At 44.2% G+C, this 24011-nt stretch overlaps 1 protein-coding gene across 2 annotated transcripts in view; it reads left to right on the forward strand.

Moving 5' to 3' along the window:
* The first annotated feature begins 969 nt into the window (after positions 1–969).
* Positions 970–24011, forward strand: part of HS3ST1 (heparan sulfate-glucosamine 3-sulfotransferase 1) — a 33855-nt gene continuing 10813 nt past the window's right edge. Inside the window, exon 1 of one of the 2 annotated variants that reach the window (XM_037732710.1) lies at positions 970–1132. The gene's annotated coding sequence lies outside the window, so the exon portion shown is untranslated. Of the gene's footprint in view, positions 1133–1756; positions 1868–24011 lie in introns of those variants that run through there. The other variant, XM_037732711.1, reaches the window with a different exon arrangement.

Raw genomic sequence — 24011 nt, forward strand, 5'->3', positions numbered from 1 at the left:
CATACCAACTTAGAGCATCAAAACCACTCCGTATTTTGAAGAACTCATGATCTGCACTGTGCTTGGCTGCTGGTGGAAGCTTAAAGACACCAGTAATTGGCAGAGGTTTATCTTAGACTCCCATTTGACCCACACAACCTCATACATGATTTTACACAGCTTCATAGAATGGGGGAGAAAAGCACTTCTTTTAAATCGAATGTTAGCTTAAATGCTAAGGCTTTCAAAGTGAGGCTTTAAAGTCACTTTTTAGAATTTTTATTTTATTTTTTAACTAAAATAGACATGCCAATATTATTCCAACTCAAAGAAGTAGACAAGGTCATTCAACTCCTAAAAGCTTATTTTCCAAAAGCACAGTTAGGTCTCAGCTTCCCGGATGCTTCTGGCTTTATCAAAAAGACACTGCTTTGCTTTGTCAAAGTGCGAGGGTAATCCGTGTATGACTTAAGGAGCCAATTTCCTACAGGAACATTCTCTTAGATGGGAAAAGATGTTTAAATTGAACAATGTTGGTAAAATATATTTAAGCATAAATCACAAATTCGAACTCTTCCAAATATTTATTTACTAATATGGAAGACAGGGAAACTATTAAAATCTCATTTAAAGGAAGTTACTTTGTTGTGCATTTGCATTTTGGGGGTTATGACTGCTGACCTGCCCTTGAGGGAAACTTGCTTTGGCTCAGGTTAGCAGGCAAGCCGGTTTCTCCAAGGCGATTCCAACCCCACGCCTCTCAAACCTTAAATCTTAAATTGAATTATTGGGTGCAGGTGTCTCCCACAGAACCTCCCAGCTTCCGGAACGGGGGGCGGGGCAGGGAGACCCTGCTTTTTATTTCAGAGCTGACGTGTGCAATCCTACAATCCTAGTGCAGTAGCAAAAAAAAAAAAAAAAAAAAAAAAAAAAAAAAAAAAGCTGAATTATCCGCGCTCTCCTGGCAAATTTCTCTCCGACGCGAAACCCAAGGAGAAGGCGTGTTCAATGGCTACAGAGCGCTCTCTGAAGCCGGCTCCTCGAGCGGATTCCGGCCCAGGCCGCCGCTCAGGTCCCAGCCCGGCTGCACAGCGAACTGGAGAGGATGGCACCGCCTGCTTCCAGGGAGGCGGGAGGAGCGCCAACTCCTAAGGTGGGTCACCTGCCAGGAAGGGAACACGCGTGGTGCAGACGCACGTGGGAGGAGCACAGGTCCCGCGTACAAGTGCGGAGCTGGCGACTTAGGGAAGAAGAGGTAGGCTCGGGCTCAGACCAAGCAGGCATGAGGGAGTAGACGGGACGTCCCAGGTTGGCAGTGACCAGTGACAGCGGAGTCACCCAACCCAGCTGCCTCACCCTCCCGGGGCGCTGGTCCCTCCCCTCGGACTGAAACCCAAGGGGCCGCAGCACCGGGTGGGCGGGACCGACTACTCCCTGACAGGCCCCTGGAGCTGCGTGCCAGGCCGGGCTGCGCCGAGCCACTGAGCGCAGAGAGGAGCCCCCGGCACCCATCGGGCCGGACTCGGGGCCGCACCCGAGTGCGTCGGGCAGCAGTGGGCGCTCGCGATCCTCCTCTGCCCTACGCGCTCTCCCTCCGGGCCCGGCCTCCTCCGTCCCCTCCTTCTGTTCCTGCTCCTCCTCCCGCTCCTCCCCTCCTCGGGATTGAGCACCAAAACGCCCGCCTGCGAGGTCCTCGGCGCGCTGGCAGCTAGGAGCCGCTGCCACCACCGCTGGGTCTCAGTGGGTGCCTGCGCCCTCTCGCCGCCCGCCCGACCCGGGCCGTCCCGAAACTTGCTCCACCCGCCGCGGGTGCTAGGCAGTGCTGCCCATGGCCCAACCCAGGAGCCTATTTAGGGCGCCCGACGGACGGGACGGTGGCGCCGCTCAGGTGAGTGCTGCGCGCGCGGGGTGGGGGCCGCCAGGCTGGAGAGTGGCAGGGCGCAGGTGTGGGGGCCTCCGAGGCGCTTTCGGCTGGCTTTCGGGACTTCGGGCAAGTGCAGAACCCAAGAAGAATCGGGGTTGGAGCAGGTGGAGTGGATGCAGAGGGAACCAGGAAGAAGAGATTGGGAATTTTCCCATCCTCCTCACCTCCTACCCTAGCACCCCTGCTCTGGACAAGTTGATCTGTAAGGACTGGGACCCAGATTTCTGACTCTTACTGGGTTGAATGTTTTTCCCTCCAGCAGAGTCGGGAGGTTAGCTCTTGCTGGCCGTTCAGCGACCGCAGCTTCACCTTAGGACCCTGTGGGGCAGCGAGAGTGCAGCGCTTTACGGAGCCTGGGTGTCACCTGGGGCCAGAAACTGGGGCGGGGACACAGTCTGCAAAAGTAACTCGGCGGAGGGAACCTTTGGGGTGTAGAAGCCTTGGTCGGATTTGCCTTTGCATTTGGTTGGAGACAGGCATCTCCCAAGGAGAGCGATTGAGGCGACAGCCCTGACAATAAGTAAGCTGCTCTTCCCCAATGCCAATTACATGGGGCTCTTGATTTTTTCTTGTTACTTTTCACTGATTTTTTTTATCTCGTTGTCGGTTTCTGTTTCCGGGCTCTTGGGTAGTGGCAGCGGATGGAGGTGAGGGATGGCGGGACGCGAACGAGCGCGGTTGGAGCCCCTTGCCCCCTGCTCCTAAGAAGGGTCTTATTCGGGAGCCTAACCTCGCTAGGTGCGCTCTTCCAGCCAAGCAGCGGACCTCGCGCTGCTCTTCCTTCTGGCCTCAGCCTGTCCCGGAAAGCGGAGAGCAGACCCAGAGCGTAGGCGGATGATGTGATGAAGAAGCTGGAGCCAAGGTGCCGGCACGGGATGGGGTGTGCTGGGCGCTACAGTTATTTGCTGGAGCTATAGGTCCTCCATCTCATCCCCTCCCCTGAGAGCCAGCGATTCTTCACACACTCAGGGAGCTCTCATCCGCCAAGGGTTGCATCCCTCCCTCCACCTCCCTTTTGCAGAGCCAGTAGTACCGGTGCCTCGCCTGGCGAGAGTCTCGCTCCTTCCTTTCCCACAAGGTTATCCAGAGCTATTTTTATCTACAACTTGTGCCAAGATGTTTTTGGGAGGATTCTAGGGAGGCCACTCCAAATCCACTGTTTTGCGCTGCGCTCCCAGAAGCAGTCTCCTGCTAGCATGGAGCAGCCTCAAGGCATGGCGGGGAGAGTGGCCTAGAAGCCAAAGAGCCAGTCCTCCCTCTTCTCCCTCAGCGCTAGCCCGGGTAGCAAACCCCGCCACCACTGGCTCCGATGAGCCTCCCACAACTAGCCCAGGAAGAGGGTCCCCAGATGAGTCCCCACGCTCTGGCTCTCAGGCTCCGGGTGCTCAGCGACTGCTGTGGCAGCAGTCTGGCACCGGCAGGTTCCTTTATTCCCACCTGTAAGTTATTGTTTTGGAGGCAAATCTCATTTAATTTTGTTGAAATCCTTCCACTCAAGGGTTAATTCCAGGAATTCCATCTTAAAAAAAAAAAAAAAAAAAGAAGAAGGGAGAAATAACCTAACTTCTTCCTCCCTGGATTTCTAAAGCAAAGCACATCCTATGGCGTTTGGATTGTTTTCTTGCTTTCTGCATTTCTGGTAATATTGGGTAACATTGGGTGCAATTAGAATAAGCATTACCTACTGAAATTCCAGGAGCCGCGCGCTTGGCTGCAAATCCTTGCCTTACCCTTCCCTTTGTATATCCAGAGCTTAGATTTTCCCCCACAGGACTGCAGAAATAACATTGAAATGGACCACTGTGTTACATAAGGTTTCCTCCAGAGCTAAGCAGAGAAAGAATAATTTCTAAAAGAGTCTTTCCAGGTTTGGGTTAGCCCATCTAACTCTTTCAGCCGAGTTTGACAGGGATGGACAAATTCATGACTAAGCAGTCTTAAGTGGAAGCAGTTAATGACAACAGCAGCATAGATGAAGATTCCTTAGTAAGGCTTAGTCAGCTGTGCTTCTAGATCCCCTGTGAAGCCGCAGGGTATACAGTGCTCTGTAGTTATAAGATGGGAGATTCTTGTTCTGAGAAGCTGGTGAGAAAGTGGTACATTGATACTGCATCTGAGGAGGGGCTCTTTACTCTCCTGTCAGTATGCCTAGGATGAAGCCTCAGGCCCTCCCTGGGTCCCTCCAAAAGTTGGAGCATATACTTTTCTCATTAAAATAAGAAATTATTTTACTGGAAAAGTCCTGGGGGCCCTCTGAAGGGAAAAGCTACATGGAAGTTTTTCTTGCCTTGAATTGAAACTTGATGTTGACTAGGAAGGAGCTTAGAAAGATGTACTGGGTGGTATAAATTGCTTAATCCATGCACACTGCCTTTCCTAGACCATGGCATCTACCCACGATGGCATGTCCCCACCATGGTTGCTAAATCATGTCTGTCTATGGGGACTAAGGTTTGGTGGAAGGCACAGTAAGACGTATTGGACGTCCTGATGAAACTGAGCCTGTGCCCTAGGTGGGTGCTCAGGCACCAGGTTTCCAGGCCTGAATCTATGCCTGAGAGGCTGTGTTAGAGACGGTTGTTGCAGGAGGGTAGTAACTTCTTAACTGCTTCCAGGGAAATGCAGTAACTTTCCGGCTGGTGTTGGAAAAGATCAGAGCTATTCCCCATTTTTTTTGTTCAACCTCGCTACGTGATCTAGTGCTTTCATTGAGGCTGCTCTTTTCTTAAGGCAGAAGGCAAGAGAGTGCAAGATGGATTTAAAGCCAACTTCTTGCCCCATGACCTTGGGCAAACAATTTCTCCTTCCCTGAGCCTATGTTTCTTCCTCTGGAAAATAGCAATGAAAGTGTTATTATGAGAAAGTGAGAAACTATACGAAAAGCATCTTGCTGATTATAAAACACTTGTGCAGTTGTAAAGGGTAAAAAAGTCATAAAAATTAAGTTTTTATCATAGACCTATTTTAATATTCATTTTAATTGTAGTTTGCATATGTCTGAGTAAATTACATTAAATGCTAAACATTAAGTGGGGGAAATTTCATCTAATTGGCTAGTGCCTTCTTATGATCACTTCACCTGAATGCTGCAAGCACTGGGCCTCACTGCTTCTCAGAATGACTTGTTTCTGGTTTTCAGGATCGCAGCCAATTTTTAGGGTTTTTTTTTCTTTTTAACAGATTACACCGTATATGTCTTAAGAAAATCTGGCTGAAGAGAGGGCCCTGATGTTGATTAATAAAAAAACAAAAAACAAAAAACAAAAAAAAACAAAGAAAAGTCATAAATGGGGAGTGACTCCATTGGGGAAAAGTAAAACATGAGCAGTGTCATGAGATGACCTGGGCCTCCCTTGTCCAAATCTTTCATCAGCATAATGCACTGGCTCCCAACTGCATTTTAGGTGTCCCAAACACGTCTCCAGAACCTCACTCATTGTCTGCCTGGCACGTAGACATTCAATAAATATGTTTGGAATAATTGAATGAATGATTGGACTGAATCTTCACAGCAACCCTGGAGAGCAGATGGCATCATTTCTAATTTAAGGATTTGGAATCTGCAGATCGAAAAACTTAATTAATTTTCTAAAGGTACAAAGGATTCCAGACTAGAATTCAGGACTGCGTGTTCTTATTTCACTCTGCATTCGTGCTTGTAGTGCCCGCTCTCTTCAGAATCACTTAAAACCCTTCTGAGCAGTTGGAACCAAATATCCTATTTAGGGAGCAAAACCTTCCCTTCATAGAAGGATTTTTTTTTCGGGGGGGGGGAGATGGGCCTCTTTTTCCTTATCCCTCTCTCCCAGCCCTGAACTAGGGCTTAGTTGAATGATCCCATCTGGGGCCTGGAATCTTGAAAGACTAGCTAAAGGACACAGGGACACTGGAGGGTTTATTTACCACCTTGGGTCATGGATCAAGAGGCATCCACAGCAGCATGCATGTCCCAAGGTGTGGTCCCAGAGGTGCCTCTTCTGCAACACCATCTTGACCTGCCCCTGGTGCCCAGGTTTCTTTCATTCCTTCTCATTTTCCAATCCTGACTTTTCAGCTTCTCAGCAATTCCTAGAGGCAATCCATAGACTTCAAGCGAATTCCCTTTCTCTCTGGCTTAGCCAGAATTGCAACCAGCTGATATACAGCCTCTCCCCATTCATCTTCAGTCCTGTCTCCAGCCTGAAGCATCCTTAGCTTCCTCTACCCATGGGGGATGAAGTCTATAGCTTTTTCAGATTGTTAGAATAATATCTACTGGGCTGTAGTTTGTCAATAGTTATGTGCTACTACAAGAGGTCTAGAAAAATGAATACATTATTCTTCCAAGCAATAGCCTGAACATAACAGAAATAGATCCCAGTGGGCATCTTTCTTTTTCTCTAATACATGCTTTTTGGTAGTTTTCCAGCAGGGGTCGCAAACTCTAATGACTTCAGCAGCCAGGCAAGTAACAGCTTGAGGGGAACAGGATTTGGGGCTTCAGGTGGGACTTCAGGTCTGGTCTTGCCAGATCTGGTTATGTTTTTTTTTTGTTTTTGTTTTTGTATTTTTTCCCAAGGTAGACTGTCAGTTTACAGTTTTATGTGGAATGTACCCACTTTCAAGTGCCAGTAGCTAATTCCATATTCCTAAATTACACCATGTGGGCCAAACCAAAGACTTCCATGTATAAGCCTTATATCTGTCACACAGGCCTCCAATGTATGGCCTCCGGTGACCCGGGACATAAGGGAAATTTGATTGGAATGTGAGATTCAGGAGAGTACTTTACTGAGAATGTCAAGGCGAGAGTGCAGGGGGCACAGAGTGCAGACAGTGCTCTAGTTAGTTACCGTTTACCTTTACAGAGCGAATCTCTGTTCGGGATGCTGCTTCTTCCTATCTCTGTAAACGGTTACAGCAATCACGTTTACTCCTTTAACACATGTTTATTGAGTTCCGGCCATGTACTGCACATTGTTCTGTTCACTGGTGACATAGTTGGGAACAAAACAGATGGAAGTCCTCGCCCTTGTGCTTATCTTCCAGCGGAGGAGACAGACAAAAAGCAAGACAGATAAGCAGAATCTCTCCTAGTTAGATAGTGATGTGCTAAAAAATAAATAAAAATTAGGGGAAGGTTATAGGAAACATCAGGATACTGGGGAGGAAGCTTAGGCTAATGGCCAGGGAGTCTGCAGTTCAGTCTCTGGCTCATCATAACCCAAAGTTAAGTTTCATTGTCCAACATAAAATATTTTCTATGTGGGGTTTGATTGTATTCTGGGACTATCATCTGTGGGGTAGTATTTGATATTGGGCTATACTTTCAATTTTAATAAAATTGACTATTGAGCACATTTATTGTATGCCATGTACCTGACATTGCATTAGGTGCTAGAATACATTGATGAACAAAACTAACCAAGGACTACTCTGCAAGGAAATTATAGAGCAGCATGAAATACACTAAACACGATCTCAAATGATTAAATGATTAGGCAACTGAAGTGATTGAGGAGTGTGGTTGGGATGCCTTAACTGTTGAGTTTTGATACTCAGAACTCTGACGTTCACCACCTGTTTTTTGTTTGTTTGTTTGTTTGTTTGTTTGTTTGCTGTTTTGAGACAGAGTCTCACTCTTTTTGCCCAGGTTTGAGTGCAGTGGCAAGATCTCAGCTCACTGTAACTTCTGCCTTCGGGGTTCAAGGGATTCTCCTGCATCATAATAATTAGTCATTTATTATGTGCCAGGAACAGTCTACATTTGTGCTTATTAACTTACTTTAAGTCTGCATCCATCATCCATGAAATACTTTTGAGGCTTTAATTTATCTAGCAATGACATTTTTATTATAAAATTTCATTTTTCATTATGAAAAGTATATATTTTTTAAAGCGTTTCAAGTGTAAAGTGTACTGTGCCCGTGGAGACTCTGGTACACCTTCTCCCAAATCTGCCCCCACCTTTGATATTGATTGTTGTTCACAAGGCAGTTGTGCAGGAGATGAAGAAATAGTTCTTGTCCTTGATGAATTTACAGTTTAGTATGGGAGTCAGATAAATTAGCAAGTCTCTGCCTGTCTCATGAGATGGACCATCCCAAGAATATTTCCCTTTCATCACGCTTTTTCTTTTTTTCATGGCAATAATTTCTTCAGTAACATAATTGTGTAGCAAGTATGTTTACCTGGAGTCACCTTGTTACTTGATGGACTTATTTGCTTACTTTCTCACACTCAGGGGCCTGGACATGTATGTTTGCTCCAGCTTCTAGAACAGTATATTGCTCAGAAAAGAAGAAACAGGCAGCATTTCTGTCTGGGGGAGTTAGGAAAAGCTTCACGGTGAAAGAAATATTTAAGAAAAGAGAGAGACATGGTGAGAACAGCCGAAGAAGAATGAGAAAACATAGTGCAAATTGCATAGCCCTCAAACCGTTGTTGAAAACTCATTTGTCTATTTTGGGGATTCCCAATGTGGTCAGTCCAGCTGAATAACTGGCATATTAATACAAGCTCCTTGCTGAATAGATCCTGGTCTGCTCGTGCAAAAGCATTCCGGCATGAAAAGAATGTAGTAGATAATTCCTTACTCTCACATAATGTGATGATACCCACTGCCTCCTCTGTCTCTCGTGCCCAGTCCTGTGAGAGCCGCAGGGGAGCTCTTGCCATATTCATTTGATATTTAAGGAAACTGAGGTCCAGAAGTGAGGAAACTTTTCTTAGAGATGCCCAGAGTAAAGGTGGCAGACTCTGGACCCAGGGGCATGATTCTCTACCTTCTGTGAACAGATGGCTCAAGGTGGAGATTTCTTAAATCCCTGGAGAATTGAGTAGCCCATATTTTCCGTAAGCAAAGAAAGACATTTAGATGTACAACATTCACATCTCCTTTCATCCCTCAAGAACTTCTATTTCAGCATTTTATGTCTTGTCGAATTTCCTTTAGAGTCCCTACAGATGAGGTACGTGTACTCCCTGCAGTAGGTTGTTTTATGTAAATGTCTTCACTCTTTAGTTTAGGAGGGTAAATCAAAGTTCTGTATCAGCAGTTAAAATACAGTGAGAGAAAGGTGATTACAGATGCAGCTGAAATGAAAAGGCATGCTTGCCTAGCTGTGCTCTGAAAAATACATACTTGTGTGGCAGGGAATGAGAGTGGGCTGGGAGCCTCCTCTGGAAAACTGGCTTGCACTTAATTTGAATTACTTCTAAAACCAGATCTTTCCCCGTGTCCTGGCTAGGAAGGAGGGGAGGGTGTTGGTTACAGATTTCTGAGATTAGATTTTGGAGCTATTTTTTGTGGTTGAAAGAACATGACTCTGGAAGTCATATATGTTTGAATTTCTGGCCTGGCTCTTACTGGTATGTCACTCTGAGCAATAGACAATTTTTCTGGGCCTCAGTTTCTTCCACACTCTAATGAGGATTGAGGGAGATGGCCAATATGTAGCACCTAGCACGATGCTCAGTATGTTTTCTCTTGTGTAGAGTTGTCAGATTTAGCAAATAAAAATACAGAACACCTAATTCGATTTGAATTTCAGACAAACAACAAATAATGTTTTAGTATAGGTATGTCTTAGATACTAAATAGTAAGAAATATGTCATGTTTATATAACATTTCAATTTAACTGGACATCCTGTATTTTATTAGCATCCCTATATTTCTGGTAGCAATTCTGAAAGATTCTTTTCTGAAAGTTCTTGTGCCATAGGAAGATAAAGCAATGTAGTCTTGAAGGTGAAATGATTTGTTCAGTGGGTATGGTCCAAGGCAAAAGAGAAGGGCTGTATTCCTTGGTGAGCTAAGCAACAGAACAATCAAACCAAGGCAAGCTTGTTTCTTTGCTTAAAAGGAGCAAAAGAAGCATAGACCAAAACAGAACTCTGAGTATCGAAGAAGTGAGCCCGATTCTTTCCTATGTCACCAAAGCATAAGCCAGATTATTCTTAACACCTTTCGGGAAGAAGGTATTTCAACCCTGTGAGGCACCAGGGTAGTGTTCAGTCTGCTAAGGCAGAACCTTATGAAATACAAATATTGCTCCAAGCTCATTAGTGTAGGGCTGGAATTAGAAAGGCTAGGCTCACACAGGGTTCCACTGAGTACACTGAAGGGATACTTTGTGCTTTGGAAACTCACACCTGAAATTGCTCCTGCAATAGAAGCTAATAAAACTGTTAGAGAACCTTTCAGACCTGCTCCCCGCAAGCAGATGAACACAGATTATAAATAAATTGAGCCCCAGATCTCCCCTGCGGCTGCCGGAGCATGTCATTCTGAGGAGAGCTGTGAAAATGTTGGGTTTCCATTTCAGGGGACAGACTGATAGGAAACTAAATTAACAAGAATTTTGTTGCATGTGGACTTTCCAATGCCGTTTCATGCTTTCTTCAGTAGTGAGGTATTGCTCATGCCAAAATAGCTGGTTTCTGTTGTGTGTAATATCAGTGACCCTTCATTTAACCTGAGCTGCTTACTGGCAGGGTGTTTGCATGAAGCGTGGGCCAGAAAGAAGGTATAACAGCATTATGATTAGTGTGAAGGCTTAACTAGCTGGAGAAATCTGGTTAGAATCTGCTATGTTACTTTTCAGCCATGACATAAGATGTAAGCTACCTCACAGCTCGACGTCTCAGGCGCCACATCTGCAAAATGGGCTGAATTAAAATTACAGCACAGATTTTATTTCATGTGCATTCAATTAATAAGTTATGTCATGCACTTATACAGGGTCTGGCTCACAGTCACCACTTTTTTTTTTTTAAAGATGCCATTAATGATGAGGGAACACAAGGAAGGCCTCTGGATTGCAAACTCAGTGTCACCTCACAAAGACCACAAACTACAGGTGTTTTTCCAAATTATATTTTTATTGTATTAAATGTGCCCCTACCATAAATGTTCTCTTACTAGAAGGCCCCTATTTTTTTCTTTTTTAAAAAATTTTATTGTATTTTATTTTACTTTTAGTTCAGGGATGCAAGAGCAGAATGTGTAGGTTTGCTATGTAGGCAAATGTGTCCTATGGTGGTTTGCTGCACCTAACAGCCCATCTTCTAGGTTTCAAGCCCCGAATGCATTAGCTATCTGTCCTAATGCACTCCTCCCCTCTTCCCCCACCCCTGGCTGGCCCTGGTGTGTGTGTTCTTCCCCTCCTTGTGTCCACTTGTTCTCATTGTTTAACTACCAGTTATGAGTGAGAACATGTGGTGTCACAAACTAATTTTTTTGTTGTTGTTTGAGACAGAGTCTTGCACTGTCTTCCAGGCTGGAGTGCAATGGCACAATCTCAGCTCACTGCAACCTCCACCTCCTGAGTTCACGTGATTCTTCTGCCTCAGCCTCCTGAGTAACTGGGATTACCAGCACACACCACCACACGTGGCTAATTTCTTGGGTTTTTTTGTTTTGTTTTGTTTTTTTAGTAGAGATGGGGTTTCACTGTGTTGGCCAAACTGGTTTCAAACTCCCAACATCATGATCCGCCTGCCTTGGCCTCCCAAATACCAGGATTACAGGCGTCAGCCACTGCACCCGGCCACTAAATTTTATGCATCATATTCATGGGAAAGTGTCTCAGTCTTTTGCCCTTTGTTTCTTTCGTCTTAATTTATATAGTTCAAGTAAGCACTATTATTCATTTTCTAGGCCAACAAATGAGATGCAGCAATGTAGCAAAATATGGAAGGAACAGTGAGGGGAAGATGCAGACAAAGTAAAGGGAGAGGAAGAGAAACAGCGAGATAAGATGAGATGGACAGAGGGTAAGAGAAGGGAAGAGAACACAAGGCAAAAGAACAGAAAAATCATGAGAAGCAGAAAAAAGGATTTGAAGAGCATGGAAGTCCACTGATGTTTTGTGACAGGGTGGTCTTCAGCAGCCCTGAGTTAATCCCAGTGCAGGCAGCCCACTGAGAGTGGTACATGCCACTCCTTCTCCCTGCCTCCCAGCTTCTCAGGACCCAACACAATGCCTCATGACCTTGAAGGACGATGTAAAACTGTAGTGTTCCAAGGAGAAAGCATGTGGGCATGATAGGAACAGTGAGCCACGTGCCTTCTCCCCAGTCTGTTTCTGTAACAGCCGAACATCACAGATGAAAACTGAAGACAAGGGACCCGAGTGCCGTCTTATGGAGGGACAGGCCATGGTGCCTGTGGTGGTCCTCTCACTGTGTGGGGGTTTGGTTTGGTTTTAATGGTTTGCATGATGTGTCCTGGCCTTCCCTGTGTCCCTAAGCCCTACCTGCCTGCACCATGGGAACGGATCCTTTCTGGGCTGATAGGTGCATCGTCACCAGTCGTTCTGTGATGCAGGATCGTTCTTGGGACCAGAGCTCCATTCACCAAGCAGTTTGACATTCATGGCAGCTCTGGGCACAAGAGAATGTTCCCTGATCCAAAGGGGAATGTATTATTTGAAGTATTTGGTGTTGGGGAAATGATTTTGCATCATTGAATCGTGGTCGTCTTATCTGAAAAATTGAATTATATTTCCTTATGGACTTTTGTTGTGAGAATCACATTTCATAATGTATGCAAAGCACCCATTAGAGAGCCTGGTACGTGGTTAAGTGTCTATAATGTAGCACTTAATAGTAATGATTAATTTTCTTGCTGGTAAGCCTGATTTTGATTGAAAAGCAGATTGCAAATGTCATCATAGATCTAGCTGCTTATTGCCTTCCAGCCCACCTCTGCCTTCTGGCTGATCCTCCCCTCCAGGTGGCTAAAGAGCCACAGTGTCCCAAAGCAGCTGATCTCATCACTCTGCTCTGAAATAGGAGGAGAGCAAGGTGCAGGGGCCTAGGAGGAGGGGGACTCTCTTTTAATTTACAGAGGGAAATCTTTCCCAAACGCCAGAATATTTTCCCACCTTTTGTCCCCTTGGCCAAAAACTAGGTCACATGCTCACAGGTAAAATAATTACAGCATAGGAAACTGAGGCACAAAGACATTTGAAACAATGAAAGAGGAAAATGAATCGAACATGGTAACTCTGAATTGATCCCTCTTGCCTTTGGGCAACAATTACACTTCTGTTTGTATATTACAATTGGAGATTGATCCTGCTCAGCTTCATCACTTCTCTTTTATTGCCATCTTCAGCTAAAATACAAATCTCATATCTTTCTGGCTTCTGTTTTTTTCCTTCCCAGCGCTGTCACTTTTACAGACATTTGCAATCTGCCATATTTCTCTCTGTTAACTGCTCTTGCTAACCTGAGAAATCTTTGTAAAACACAAATATAATAAGATTATTTCCCAGCCCCTTGATGCAGAATGTTCCATGGATTTCCATTATTCATAATATTAATGTTTAAGTGCAGGACGTTTAGATGCAAGAAAATGTCAAGTCCCAGCCATATTGCTTTATTGCAGTATCACCTTGGGCAGGTTAATACTCTCTCTGAACTTCAGGTATTCTTCCATGATTTTTAATTATGTGTTTTTCACACACTCATTTATTAACATTTAATTTGTTCTAATAGATTAAATTGTAGGAGGATGGAGACTTTGTCTAGAACCTCCTCCCCTCCCTCAATCTGTCTGCTGAACCAATGCCTGGCAGACAGTGGTCACCCAAGAAATAATTGTTGAGTGAAAAACCATGGAACCTAATGCCCTCCATTTCATAGAGTAGCCAGGATTAAATATGATAATGCATGTACTGATTATTTTCATTGTAATGCCTTTGATTAACTTAGAATGTTTAATATACATAGTCGGTGCCTGTTGGCTCTCCTTTTAGTTTGTTTTTTTTTTTTTTAATAATAAAAGTAGAGCTGAAATTCAAGTTCTGCAGGATTGCTCTCACATTCTAATTTATTAAGCTTCATCGTTAGCCATTCTGCGTTCCGTACACATACCTCATCATCTGACCTCAGGACCACCCTTTGTTCCCAGATAAATCAGGAATGTGGGCATTCACACCCCTGCACATGCTGTTCCCTCTGCCTGGAACTCTTCTATGTTCTCCCTTTTCTTATCAGGTTCAGACTGTATCATTCTTTAAGGGCTTGTCTAGCTCAGTCCCAATGCACTGCTCCTTCTCCATAGTAAATCACTGCATGTGTGCCTTTTGCCTTGGCTCTCTCTCTTCCAGACACTTAATGGGACATGCTTTCCTTCCTAGTTGGAGTTTAGCAGGGCCATGATGATGTGTGGTCACCTTACCTGAAGCTTTAAGAGCCAGCCCATGCTTTGTGCATGATCTCCTCCCTGCCAGCCTGGTGACTGGCACTACTCCGGAGAGTAGCTGTTCTGTCTGTCTGCGTCTCTAAGAGACTCAAATGAGCAGTGTCCTGCCACCAACCCTCATGGGACAAACAGCCAAAGGGTGGAGGGACTAAGAGGTGGGTGTTGAGCTCCGCCTAACTTGGTGTGCCCTGAATGAGGCACCAGCTCTCAAGTCCTCCTGGAGCTCTCCATATTGCGCAGGTGGCATTGTTATTGCTCATTGACTTGGCTGCATCCCTTAGGAGACAGCTCCCAGAGGGCAGGACAAAACCCTGCTCGTGCCCGTTCACACCTCTCATGCCTAGTCCAGCGTGTCAGTCCTCAATCCCTGAGCAAAATATGGATTTGTGTAATGAGAGGGGATGAAAGGAGAGGCCTTTGTTCATAGTTGTTAGAAAGTGAACGTACCATTATGATAAACGAAATTATTGGTCTTTCAGGGGAGGCAGATCTTTTTCTTCAGATTGCCTGAGTTCAGATTGGCAGCTGTCCTTTGTCATCTCATGAAGGAATTAAAGTGACCTGAGACAGTGTCCCCTGGGTAGGGTCAATGCCACCCACACTCTGTCCTTTCCTGAACTCTCTTGGGAGCTCTTATCCCCATCAGCCCTTTCCCAACCAGGAAGGCGTCTTTCTAGGAATGTTTTTTCACATTCAGTCCCCCTGGAGCAGCCTGCTCCTGCCGGCTCCTCACCCCAGACGAGTCTCCTTTGCTGCACGCATTTCCACAGAAGCAGCAGAAGGACTCTGCATTGTCAGCGGGCCATTGGTGACACAGGCCACCAGGCCCTATTCATTTAGGCAAACCCATGTGTTTTGTTTAAGATTGTCATCACTTGCTATTTTTTCTTACTTTAGTTCTTAAGGCTCTCTGCTAAAGGCAACACAAAGGCTAATTATCTTATAATAGTTGTCCTTTAAAAACACTAGATTAAGAGCCACTTTATGCTTTTTATTCTGCTTTTTCTTTGTCATCTGTTGCTGCATAGCTATCAATAGAGCAACATTTTTGTGCTTTCACTGAAGAACGTTTCTTTCTTAATCTTCAATTCTCAGAATGTGGTCATTTCTTTCTCATGACAACTATTTAAATGGACAAAAATAGTTGTTAAACCTAAATTATTACTAATATTTTTCTTTCGCTTTTCTCTTCAGGCTGATGTCATCAATCTGCTACTGAATGAATACTATTGAGCAATTATTTATTGTGAGTCTATCACATGTCAGGTGGGCTAAAAAAATTTTTTTCTGTAATATTTTACTTAATTCCACCTAAGAAAACGGGCAGTGGTCCCTTTCTTCAAGATAGGGAAATTAGACCCAGAGCGAAAAATAGCTTTCTCAAGGGCATGTAATTACACCAGAATATAAACCCAACATAATTTAAACATGATTGCTTTGATGTTTCTGCACCATCCGTTTATTTCTCTATTTCTCTACTTACACAGTTTAGCACGGACATTCGTTCAAAATGTTGAGCTTTGTTTTTGTCCTCACCAGACCCCTGAACTTTTCTCATGACACTTCTCCATGAAGCATGTTCCAAATTTCCTCATCCCGACCTCCTTAACATTGATAAAATAGCGTCTATTCCACAGTTTCCTTCATTTCATTGGATTGGTAATGTTTGTTTCCACAGCCGTCTTTCCCCTTACACAGTGGATTCCTTGGGATGGGACTCTGTTTTCTTCCTATATTCCTGGGCAATGCCTGATACAGCCTGCACATACGAGACTTGGTTACCTATGACCTGAGCAAGCGACATCTAACCCTCGGCAGTGTCTGCATTTGCTAATCTTACATTATGGGAGTGAGGAAAAGGGATAATAATTGTAAAAAGAAATCCTGGATTCCCACTTAGTGACTCACAGTATTAAAATTCTCTCCCTCTCTCTCTCTCTCTCTCTGAATCTAAGTGTTTGGAGAAAAACTGTGAAAACCCAATCCAGAAATCTCAACACAATTTCCAAAGCTTTATTTAATTTGCAGTGGTGTTCTTTGGTCAAGCCTACTCATTTCCTCAGCATGTTGGACACTAATGAATCTGTTGGTTTAGATTTGGTATCAATCTGGAATACAAAGCCAGGCCTGAGTATTCACACTCGCTAGTGGGGGAAGTAAACATGGTTGTTAAAATAGCAAAGAAATGGGACTGATTAGACCAAGGCAGCCCCAGCCAGTTTTATTCTTTAGAAACCCCTGAAAACTCATCTTTACGGAAGTATGCTATGGGCTAAAACATTTCAGGACCTCTATTCATGTGCTTCCTTCATTAATGTGCTGATGGCCTTGAGAAGGTTGTGAGACGCAGGAAATCTTGAAAACTTAGTTCATCATTGGAACAATTACACACCCGTGCATATGCGTACATGCACACACACACACTCACGTACACACAGCAATTTTATTTCATAGGCCCCTCTTGAAAGGAGATGGACAGAGGAATTGATGAGTCAACCTTGCTAAGGTCCCATCAAATCTAATGGATATGACAGAATAGAGAGCAACATAGCAAAGACTCTCTTGCCTGCAGCTATACCACCCTGTTTTTTAAAATTTATTTATTTTTTAAAACAAATCTATTTCTCTTTGTTTTCTGTATGTATATTTTTATTTTAATGGTTTATCTTTTTTAAAATTGTACTTTAGGTTATGGGATACATGTGCAGATCATGCAGGATTGTTGCATAGGCACACACATGGCAAGGTGGTTTGCTGCTTCCATTCCCCCATCACTTGTATTTGGCATTTCTCCCCATGTGATCCCTCCCCAACCTCCCTAACCCCTGCTGTCCTTCCCCTAGCACCCCCCCACCGCCAACAGACTCAGTATGTGACACTTCCCTCTCTGCGTCCACATATTCTCATTGTTCAACACATGCCTATGAGTGAGAACATGCGGTGTTTGATTTTCTGTTCTTGTGTCAGTTTCCTGAGAATGATGGTTTCCAGATTCATCCATGTACCTACAAAGGACACGAATTCATCATTTTTTGTGGCTTCATAGTATTCCATGGTGTATATGTGCCACATTTTCCTTGTCCAGTCTATCATTGATGGGCATTTGGGTTGGTTCCAGGTCTCCGCTATTGTAAACAGTGCTGCAATGAACATACGTGTGCATGTGTCTTTATAATACAACAATTTATAAAACAATCCATTTCTAATTGTAGCTCTGCTATGGTTCTTCTTATCTCATAACACATTAATAAGACCAAAATGGTTTTCATGTAGATCCCTTAGTCCATTATCTATGAGTTTCTGTGCTCTTCCCACAGGCATCTTGTCCTTAGCCGTCTCACACCCCTAACCCTAATGTGATCACAGCTGCTTTTGTTTTGTTTTGTACCTTCTCTCTCTATTGTTCCCTCTCCATACCTTATACCCTGCATGGTCCCAAGGTGTTCGAGGGAAGAGACAGGGTGGGTGTCAACTGTGTGTCTAATTTCTTAGTGCCTGATGCACCATACATTTATTTAAGTCTTGACTCTGAATTGTGGATACTCTCACAGCCTGATATTTTACAAAGGTTGCTTCTCTCAGGCAGTTTCCTCTAAGGCTTATGCTTGCTTAAGTGAAGTATGGACAATTGGGAGTGAGTAGAGTTGCTTAAGACAAGAGCTAAGGACTGAGAGCTGCCGTACGGGTCTAGTTTCCTGGTTTGTGCCACATACGACCCTCAGCCTCATCCTTAGAGGAAACTGCCTTCCTCCAGCCTAAAAGGTGATTAAGCTGCCCATTTGGTGTGGGGATAAGGGAAATCTTATCCCACTGCGTGCCCCAGGCTGAAAAGCTTCTCTTCTAATGGTATATTTTATTGTCGTTGAGAAACTTTTTATATAATACTTATCTTAGTTAATTAGGGCTACTATGACCAAGCACCATAGGCTGGATGGCTTATGAACAACAGAAACTGATTTCTCACAGTTCTGCAGGCTGGAATTTTGAGGCCAGGATGCCAGCATGCTTGGGTTCTGGTGCGAGCCCTCTTCTGGGTTGCAGCCCCTGCTAAATTATCCTTGTATTCTCGCATGACAGAAAGAAAATAAGTCAGATTTCTGGCCTCTTCTTATAAGGGCACTAATCCCACTCATGACGTCCTCATCCTCATGACCTAATTACCTCCCAAGGACCCCACCTCCAATACCATCATGATAAGGATTTGATTTTAACATATTAATTGTGTGAGAACACAAATATTCAGTCCATAGTAATACAATGCTTTCTTCTTTGCCTTGCTTTATTCTAGTAACAGTTAAGCATTCTTCATAGATTCTTTCTCAGTCTAACTGATCTACCTCTCATTCAGGTCCTAGCTTCAATGAATATTCATTGAATGAGTGCTAAATATGAACTGAGCAGAATCAGAACAGCAAGTGCAGCCTGAGAAGCCCTACCCAAGGAAACAGTCTCTTGTCCACTAAAGGTGGTATTATTTCCCCTCCCCATCAAGAAGGCCTCAGCAACTTAGAAGTTTGATATATGGTGCTACCTGTAACCTATAAAATGTTAGACTGATGGCCACACTGGTGACAAAACTTTGTGGTTAACTTTTAACCGTAATCACCGGGCTAGGAATGTCGGATTCCATAGCTTTTGGAAAAATATCTTGAAATTTCGGATTCCAAGATTATGGCTCTCTTGCCATAATCAACCCATATGTTTCTTAATTCTCTAAAGATTCATGTTTTAGATTGATCTTAAAAGATCTTAGAATTTATGACCCATTTGTTTCACTTTGTAAACAAGGCTTAGAATATCACTGTGTCTTGCTCACCATCACATGGAAGTCAAGACAGAAACAGGGACTAGACCCTAGCTCCTATCTCCCAGCTCAGCACCTTGTTGACCCTGGTGCTTTGGCCCTTAAACAAAGATTTCGTGGATATGCATCTTATGTGCCTGATTATTGATTACCCGAATAGAAGCTTTATCAGCTATCCCAGTGAGATAGGAAGTCTGACAGTGACAAAAACTGAAATTTGGTGAGAGTTTTCTATGCCAGCCCCACTCTTCAGCACTTCATGCGATCACATCTCCTTTAATCCCCACAGCAATTCCATGAAATTGGTGCTGTTACCATCCCCACATTTCAAATGGGAAAATGCACGTAGAGGTCACATGGCTTGCTCCTGATCACATGGAGTCAGTATGGGTACAGCTAGGATTCAAAGCCAGGTTCTTAATCATCAGCCTCCCCACTCTGAGCTCCTGTAATTCATCTTGATGATTCCTGAACTACTCCTTCAGAAATCGTTTTATTTAAGTAATAGTAAATAACATTTTACTATAAATTATTACTATTTTGCATATAAAATGTATAAAATGTAAATTATTTTGCATCAATATTCCGAAAGAACAAATGACCAGGCCACTGATGGATTAACTTGACATGCACTATCGCATTTAATCTGAAGATACTGTAATTATAATAAGAGATAACAAGAGATTACAGAGAGAGTTGTGTGGAGTGCACGATGTAGGTGCTGTTTCTCTGGATAGATTACATGGCATTTAAATATTTCAAGATTACCAAGATGATACAACAGGCATCTACTGTTTAAAGCTTGAGTCAGAGGCAAATGAGATAGATACTAATTTATTTGCAGAACTTGAAGCATCAGAATAATGAAGTATTCAACTTGAATGACACTTTTAAAAATATTCAAGCAGGGGACAAATGGAAATCACAGCGGTGTGTATATGTATGTGGGCAGAGGAAGGAACCATGTACTATTGCTTTATTCAGTGCTATCATGTGAACTGCAACAGTTTTTTCAAAGAAGAAAAAAATGTGGTCAACATACAATCAAAACCCACTAGGGTATCATGCTTGTATTATTTGTGTGCCAGTTTGCCCCTTGAGCTCTATGCAAGCATGGAGGGCACTTTGTCCTTGCTCTACCCCTGGTGTGTTTCATGGTGCCTGACAATACTAAGCACTCTCTTAAATGTTTGTTTTTAAATGATCATGATAAACCAAGAGCACACATATCTAAAAAAGAAAGATAATAAAAAGCGCCTGGGCCAAAGCTGAGCAAAGGTTTCCAAGTTATGCCGTGAACTTTTCTCAAGTCAGAGGCTGCACAGGGTGAAGTGGCATTGCTGTGATTTAAGTTCAGAACTGTATGCTTCGCCCCAATACCAGGGCTATTTTTCCTCTACTTTCTTTCCGAATGTCTAGGCAGGGCACTGAAGCCTCTCAAGCAGTGGGTCCCGGAGCCTCATCCCTACCAGCACCTGCCATGGCCTGTGCTCCCCAAGGCAAATCCCAGCACGGGCTGAGGTTTTCCTTGTGCCCCATCCAGCCTTGTCTCCAGCTTCCCTGGATGAATGCTCCCATGGGACTTTCTTCTGAGCAATGGCTTCATGCATAGTTTTCGCCAAGATTGTGTTCAAACATTACCTTTGCTGTGAGGTCCTGCCAGGCCCTCCCTGGCCCTCTGCCAGCTCCCGTCTCTCTCCTCTGGGCTCTTGAGTTTCCATGGCTGGATCTGTGTCTACTCCAAAGTCTACTGATTTATTCCTTCCACATGCATCTTCCGCATTATAAGGTGCTCTTTGAGGACAGGGCTGGGATTATTTCACTGTCACCAGGAACTCAGTACAATTTTGGAAACATCCTAAATGCCTTGTAAGAGTTCAAGTAATCACCTGCAGCCACAGCATAGGCCTTAGGCCTGGCTCTCTGCAGACTTGCCATTCAGTCTTTTTTTATTTTACATTTTTCCTTTTCCTCACACTACTTGGCAACTTCTATCCATTTGTGAGATTCCTAAAAATCAAGACTTTTCACATAAATATTCATAGTTGAATTTTGAAAAATATGAATATCAGACCACTCTGGCCCTTGGTCTCTGATAATATCTGCCAGAGTTGGCAGCCCCTGCTTCTTCAGCCAAAGCACACACACAGCTGCTTGCCACCATCTCCCACCAGCCAGCTGGCTTCGTGCATAGATGTCACCTGCCTAAACCTGGAAGCATCTGAGTGCTGCCCCTGGAAAGACTATAGTGGCGGAGATCCAAACCAAACTGTTTTTGCTTTACTATTTATTCTGAGATCCCTGTACTAGTCAGCTAGGTCTCTTATCATCAAATACCATGCAATGGATGGCTTAAACAATAGACATTTATTTCTCACAGCTCTGGAGGCTGGAAGTCCAAGATCAAGGTGTCAGTGGAAGTGGTTCTTCATGAAGTCCTGTCCCTGACTTGTAGAGGGCCACCTTTTGGCAGTGCCTTCACATAGTAGAGAGAATGAGAGAGCCAGGATGAGCTCTGTTTTATCTTCCTCTTCTTATAAGGACACCAATCTTATCAGGATAGAGCCCGCCTTACAACCTTATCTAAACCTAATCTTCTAAAGCCCCCACCTTCAAATATCATCACTCTGAGGGTTAGGGTCGCAAACTCTGGATTTGGAGAGGACAGAAACATTCAGTCCATAATAGCCTGGCTCAAGCAATGAGAGACAAATCATCTCTCCCTATTTGCTTATTTCAGGGGAACAATTTACTTTGGTTTGTACAGATTTATTTTCAGCTGTGAATTATTCCAATCTTCCTTACCCCAACAAAAAAAGGACAGATTTCCATGTGTCTAGAGGTTAGTGGGATGCAAAATGGGAGACCTATGTTTCTGAATCAGTTCAATCCCTGCAGGTCTGACCTTGGGGTTCTTGTTCTCAGTTTCTCTGTCTGCAAAATGATGAGACAGAACAAGATGATGGAACAGGGCTATTTTGCCTCTGATGCCTTGTGTGTCTTTCCCGGCCATTTCTGTGTTAACACAAAAGATTTGTGGGTACTCACCACCTGCAGGGTGATAGATGGCTGTCCAGGCCTGACCTTGGGGTTCTTGTTCTCTGCTTACCTCAGTTTCTCTCTCTGCAAAACGATAAGACAGAACAAGATGATGGAACATAGTTGTTTTGCCTCTGATGCCTTGTGTGTCTTTCCTGGCCATTTCTGGGTTAACACAAAAGATTCGTGGGTACTCACCATCTTCAGGGTGATAGATGACTGTCCAGCCCAGCCAGGAAGGGCTTCTTCAGCTAAGACGGCACCTCTCAGAGGCTCAGTCACAACTGGAGCATGGGCTGAAGCCATGTACTCCACAGTGGGCTCGAGGCACCCCAGCTCCGGTCTCCTGTCTGCTATGGGGCCCCTCTTGAACTCACTGAGTAATAAGAGAAGCCCCGTTTGTCCGCCCTCCTGTCATAGAGCTCTGCTGAGCAGTGCCTGAGCCAGTGTGTTTCTGCTTCTAATGAAGGATTTATTTAGGTCACTGCTGCCTTCTGTGCACAGCAATGCAGATTAAACATGTTCAGAAGTAACTCCTCCTCTTCCTTCACTGGGGCCTGCCTCACCACTTCGCACACCTAGCTGCTCATCATTCATTAAGGGGTCCTTTAGGGAGGACCCACTGCGTGCCCTCCCACAGAGAGCTGGATTATTTCTATGTGTCACTGTCCTTTCTTCTTTGAGCCACTGTCTGGTTGAGTCACTGCAGTACTTTGCATCATGAACAAATGTGTTTGACTAATTATCATCCCAGAATCCCATTTATACCACTCAGCATTTTTTTTTTTTTAGGTACAAAAATAACTACCATGATTTCAGGGCTTACCACAGGCCAGACAGTATGGCAATACCCTAAGCATGCCACATGTACTATTTTATTTAACCCACACAGTAAAGATGTAGGGCCAATGCATTCAATCTCAAACTCTGAGTTTCAGGGGCTGTCTTGCAGATTTTAAGTTACAGAGGTAAGACTTGCGACTGGGTTTCTGGCTCTAAGTCCTCTGTTAATTCTCAGCATCTTCCCTCTATCTCCCGCCTCCCAAAATACAAACTCAGCAGCCAAAATAATCCCTGTCTATTTTGTCTACCACAGTTGTTTTCAGTCCTGCAACTAAAAATATACTACCCCGACAATAGTAGGAAACTGACAAATAAAAAACAAAAGGCATTACCTGTCTCTGCCCCAAGCCAGGAGGATCAGAATCTCGATGGGCACCAATATTGTAAGCTCAACAACGTTCTAATCATTCCAACGACTACTGAGGGTTACACCAGCTCCTCCGGGAATTTATGAGGAATACAGAATCCCAGGCCTCTCCTCGGGCCTCTTGCATTAGAATCTGCATTTCTAACTGGTTTTCCAAGTGATTTGCCTGCATTTGTGTGTTTGGAAAGCACTCTGCCTGATTATTGTAACTTGTAGCCACAAGTTCCGCCCAGAAGAGAAGCTTTAGTTACCACTCACACGAATTTTTTATCCAGATCCTTGGGCCCTAATCCTTCACCTGTTTGGGAGAACAATGTTGTGTGGGTTGACTTCAGACTACCTATGGGACAGGTTGCATTTATCATTCTCATTTTATCAAGGAGCACTTAGAGACTCAGAAATGACACTAAGATTAGAATCCATATCGTGGTGGCCACACCATGCTGCCATCCTTGGCTTGCCAAGGCATCTCCTTCCTTCAATTTCAGAGAATTCAATTTATTATCCAGTTAGCCTTTTGTAAATATGGCACCTGTCAGACATGGAGAGGATTCAAGGAAGTATAGAAGGCTAGAGGAGGAAATACTCAGAGTCCTCCTCTTTTTCAAGGGGAAAATAGGGACAATTACTCTACCTTATTCCCTGCTAGATAGTAAATGTGGTCCAAGGAAGCTTATTAACATCACGTGGGCTCAGGCCAGGTGTGGTGGCGCTTGCCTGTAATTCCAGCTTCTTGGGAGGCTGAGGCAGGAGAATCGCTTGAACCCAGGAGTTGGAGGTTGCAGTGAGCTGAGATCAGGCCATTGCACTCCAGCCTGGGCAACAAGAGTAAAACTCCGTCAAAAAAAAAAAAAATTAGGC

The sequence above is a fragment of the Cebus imitator genome, unplaced genomic scaffold, assembly GCF_001604975.1.
Source record: "Cebus imitator isolate Cc_AM_T3 unplaced genomic scaffold, Cebus_imitator-1.0 Scaffold466, whole genome shotgun sequence".
NCBI lineage: Eukaryota > Metazoa > Chordata > Mammalia > Primates > Cebidae > Cebus > Cebus imitator.